Below are 5,000 nucleotides of genomic sequence, written 5' to 3'. Positions count from 1 at the left end.
CCGCTGGGTGCCGGCCTACGGCCCGGGTGCGCAGCCTGTCCTTCCGCGGGCCTCGGTTCGCGTCTGTTGGGCAGAGCCCCGGTGTCCTGGCTGGCTGCCCGGCGGTATATCTGGAGGAGTCGATTCGCCCCTTTGGGCGCTCGGGCTCCCGGCAAGCGCGCGCGGTTCTTCCCGGATGACGGACCTACCTGGCCCGGCCCCGGACCCGCGCCGCTGTTGGCTCGGGATGCTCTCGGGCGGAATAATCGCTCCCGTCAGCGGCGCTTCAGCTTTGGACAATTTCACGACCCGTCTTGAAACACGGACCAAGGAGTCTAACATGTGCGCGAGTCATTGGGCTGTACGAAACCTAAAGGCGTAATGAAAGTGAAGGTCTCGCCTTGCGCGGGCCGAGGGAGGATGGGGCTTCCCCGCCCTTCACGGGGCGGCGGCCTCCGCACTCCCGGGGCGTCTCGTCCTCATTGCGAGGTGAGGCGCACCTAGAGCGTACACGTTGGGACCCGAAAGATGGTGAACTATGCCTGGCCAGGACGAAGTCAGGGGAAACCCTGATGGAGGTCCGTAGCGATTCTGACGTGCAAATCGATCGTCGGAGCTGGGTATAGGGGCGAAAGACTAATCGAACCATCTAGTAGCTGGTTCCCTCCGAAGTTTCCCTCAGGATAGCTGGTGCTCGTACGAGTCTCATCCGGTAAAGCGAATGATTAGAGGCCTTGGGGCCGAAACGACCTCAACCTATTCTCAAACTTTAAATGGGTGAGATCTCCGGCTTGCTTGATATGCTGAAGCCGCGAGCAAACGACTCGGATCGGAGTGCCAAGTGGGCCACTTTTGGTAAGCAGAACTGGCGCTGTGGGATGAACCAAACGCCGAGTTAAGGCGCCCGAATCGACGCTCATGGGAAACCATGAAAGGCGTTGGTTGCTTAAGACAGCAGGACGGTGGCCATGGAAGTCGGAATCCGCTAAGGAGTGTGTAACAACTCACCTGCCGAAGCAACTAGCCCTGAAAATGGATGGCGCTGAAGCGTCGTGCCTATACTCGGCCGTCAGTCTGGCAGTCATGGCCGGTCCTTGCGGCCGGCCGCGAAGCCCTGACGAGTAGGAGGGTCGCGGCGGTGGGCGCAGAAGGGTCTGGGCGTGAGCCTGCCTGGAGCCGCCGTCGGTGCAGATCTTGGTGGTAGTAGCAAATACTCCAGCGAGGCCCTGGAGGGCTGACGCGGAGAAGGGTTTCGTGTGAACAGCCGTTGCACACGAGTCAGTCGATCTTAAGCCCTAGGAGAAATCCGATGTTGATGGGGGCCGTCATAGCATGATGCACTTTGTGCTGGCCCCCGTTGGGCGAAAGGGAATCCGGTTCCTATTCCGGAACCCGGCAGCGGAACCGATACAAGTCGGGCCCCTCTTTTAGAGATGCTCGTCGGGGTAACCCAAAAGGACCCGGAGACGCCGTCGGGAGATCGGGGAAGAGTTTTCTTTTCTGCATGAGCGTTCGAGTTCCCTGGAATCCTCTAGCAGGGAGATAGGGTTTGGAACGCGAAGAGCACCGCAGTTGCGGCGGTGTCCCGATCTTCCCCTCGGACCTTGAAAATCCGGGAGAGGGCCACGTGGAGGTGTCGCGCCGGTTCGTACCCATATCCGCAGCAGGTCTCCAAGGTGAAGAGCCTCTAGTCGATAGAATAATGTAGGTAAGGGAAGTCGGCAAATTGGATCCGTAACTTCGGGATAAGGATTGGCTCTGAGGATCGGGGCGTGTCGGGCTTGGTCGGGAAGTGGGTCAGCGCTAACGTGCCGGGCCTGGGCGAGGTGAGTGCCGTAGGGGTGCCGGTAAGTGCGGGCGTTTAGCGCGGGCGTGGTCTGCTCTCGCCGTTGGTTGGCCTCGTGCTGGCCGGCGGTGCAGGATGCGCGCGCCTGCGCGGCGTTCGCGCCCCGGTGCTTCAACCTGCGTGCAGGATCCGAGCTCGGTCCCGTGCCTTGGCCTCCCACGGATCTTCCTTGCTGCGAGGCCGCGTCCGCCTTAGCGTGCTCCTCCGGGGGCGCGCGGGTGCGCGGATTCTCTTCGGCCGCCATTCAACGATCAACTCAGAACTGGCACGGACTGGGGGAATCCGACTGTCTAATTAAAACAAAGCATTGCGATGGCCCTAGCGGGTGTTGACGCAATGTGATTTCTGCCCAGTGCTCTGAATGTCAACGTGAAGAAATTCAAGCAAGCGCGGGTAAACGGCGGGAGTAACTATGACTCTCTTAATGTAGCCAAATGCCTCGTCATCTAATTAGTGACGCGCATGAATGGATTAACGAGATTCCCGCTGTCCCTATCTACTAGCTCCGGCTGTCTCATACTAAGGGCCTGCAAGGTGTGCAGGCTCTGGGTTGGTAATAGGCAGTGTGGGGAAGGATGCGTCTCAAACAGCCTCTCCTTCTCAAGTGCCCTTACCCGCCTTCTAGAGGTGGAGCTGTTAAGCCTTCGGGCGACTGAAGGGCAGGGGCACGACGGTGTGCTGAACAACTTGTACACCGGTTCTGACAGGTGCATTTGCTGTGGTGGGATCTTGCCCCAAGTCGGCGAAGGTCACTCGCCTTGTCTTGGGCTCCGAGGCATGCTCTGCCAAGCCGGGGCGTGGTGACATGTCCCCGGTTAGGTTAGATGGGTCCAGACCTCTGAACGTCTGGGGGACCGGCCCGGCACCTGAGTAGGACCGGGTCCTTGGCCTTTGGTGGGAACCTGGGCTAGTAAGGGGCGAAGGACGGAGAGTGAATCCGCTCTCCCGGAATGCGGGTGGCATTCGCCGATAAGGGAGCGGGTGAAAACTATAGTGGTGTGGCTGTTGAAGAGGACTAGTGCGCTGTACCCACGGCGTGCTAAACCTGGCAGCTCAGTTATTGACAGCTCTTGGTCAAGGGGCGGGACCGGTGAGCGAGCTGCATGTAGCCTCCCCCCATGCCAGAGAGGCCGGTCCGGGGCAAGAGACGGGCCTCCATCTTTCACTCTCTTTGAATACGATAATGGCGGAAAATCAAGAGAGTGGTAATGTGTTAGATGCTTCCGAATCGGAAATCGAGATGAATTTGACAGTTGCTGAGCGACACTCGAAATTTTTGAAATTGCTGGACTCGAGTGTCAAAAATGGAAAGATCAGCAATGGTGCGATAAACCAGATAAGAGACTTCATTGCTAATTGGGCAATTGTTCACTCCCAGTTAGAGGGGAGAATATCAGAATTAGAAAAAGAAAATAAAAGGATTAGAAGTCAGCCTACTCGGACGTATGCTGCGGTTGCCAAAGCCCCTGTGGCCAAGGCGCCAACAGCAAAAGAGAAAATTGAACAGAACATCAAAAAAGTGGCACCCACGGTTTTTATAAAACCTAAACCTGGCGAAGACATCAAAGCTGCTAAGACAGCTTTCGAAAAGTGTGTTGATCCAAAGAAAGATAAAATCAGGATCAACAGTGTCCGTACCTCTAAGAATGTGCTGATAGTCGAGACGGCCTCGCCAGAAGACAGCCAAAAGATCTTAGGTAATAAACAACTAAGCGAGAAAGTTAGGTGTGAACCTCCACGAAAGCGTCGTCCACTTATGAGTCTATATGATGTACCTACATTTATGTCAGCGGACAGCCTACTTGATGCGATATATACGCAAAATTTTGACGTCTCAATGACTAGAAACGAGTTTGATGAAGAGTTCAAGCTCCGTTTTAAAGTAGGGCCTCGAGGAAAGCTGACTGTACATCATGTTGTGGAGGTTTCACCGAACTTATGGAAAGTATTAACGCGGGCTGGCCGGCTGTACGTCGGCTACTCAGCACTGAACATTAAAGATTACCTGGCAGTACCACGTTGTACAAAATGCCAGGACATAAACCATACCAATAAGTATTGTACAGAACCGAATATAATATGTGCCCACTGTGGCCTGGCTGGACATATTAGGAAAGATTGTCCTAACATGGACAAAGCAGCAACATGTGTACCATGTAAGAAACGGGGCCGTAAGTGTGGTGGACCAAAAGATTGTCCAACCCACCGAATGTTCTTAGATAGGCTTATCCAAAGAACAGATTACGGCGAAATTTAAAGTGGTACAAGTCAATGCCATGCGCAGCCAGATGGTTGCACATGAGCTACGGAAGGTAGCGGAACAAGAAGGAATAGATATACTTCTGATACAAGAACCGAACTCCTGTGCGGGTCGAGTCCCTGGTTTTCCCGCAACAGCACAGGTGGTTTCCTCGGGTGGGAACCCCATGAGTGCAATTATAATATTGAACAAAACTATTAAAACTACGATATTAAATCAGTTCTGTACTGAGCATATTATAGTTGTACAACTTAATTTGCTGTCTTACAGCATGTACGTTGTAAACGTCTACTGCCAATTCAGACATGACATCAAGATTTATCTTGATCAGCTGAATTGGATACTAAGAGTTTTAGCTGGGCAGGCTATAATTGTAGCTCTTGATGCTAATGCTAAGTCCCCACTCTGGCACAGTGATGTACAGGACGGAAGGGGTGCGGAGCTTGTTGATTTGATAATGGAAACGCACATGCATGTGCTAAACTTGCCTGGGTACCCCCCGACCTACTCAGGGAGGGCGGGTGCAACATCAAATATTGATGTCACACTAGCAAGCGAGAGGGCAGCACCCCACGTCCATAACTGGCAAGTAAGAGAACATCTAACTGTCAGCGATCACAACTGTATTACATTTGAAATAGCGTCGACCATCGTGGATGTGCCAGGTGAGTGGGTGGAACGGTACAACTATGCTCGGACAGACTGGGACCGACTCGTGCAGGTGTTCAGTCCTCCTGAGTTCGGGGAGGACATAGGTAATATTGATGAAGCTGTGGAGGAGCTTGTGAGCTCCGTGCAAACAGCCATCACACTATCTGTACCTCGAATAGCGAGATACATCTGCAGGGAGTCCACCCCGTGGACCCCTGAATTGACTGTGCTTAAACGATCGGTCAGAAGGGCTCGAAGCAACTA

General features: G+C 54.0%; 1 pseudogene; it reads left to right on the top strand.

Annotated features, from left to right (window-relative positions):
• The window catches only part of LOC124621142, a 2,994-nt pseudogene extending 633 nt beyond the window's left edge, over nucleotides 1–2,361 (top strand).
• Nucleotides 2,362–5,000: the final 2,639 nt, after the last annotated feature.

Source organism: Schistocerca americana, chromosome 6 (assembly GCF_021461395.2).
Source record: "Schistocerca americana isolate TAMUIC-IGC-003095 chromosome 6, iqSchAmer2.1, whole genome shotgun sequence".
Classification (NCBI taxonomy): domain Eukaryota; kingdom Metazoa; phylum Arthropoda; class Insecta; order Orthoptera; family Acrididae; genus Schistocerca; species Schistocerca americana.
Note: the sequence above shows the minus strand (reverse complement) of the source record. Positions and strands in the feature narration are given on the sequence as shown.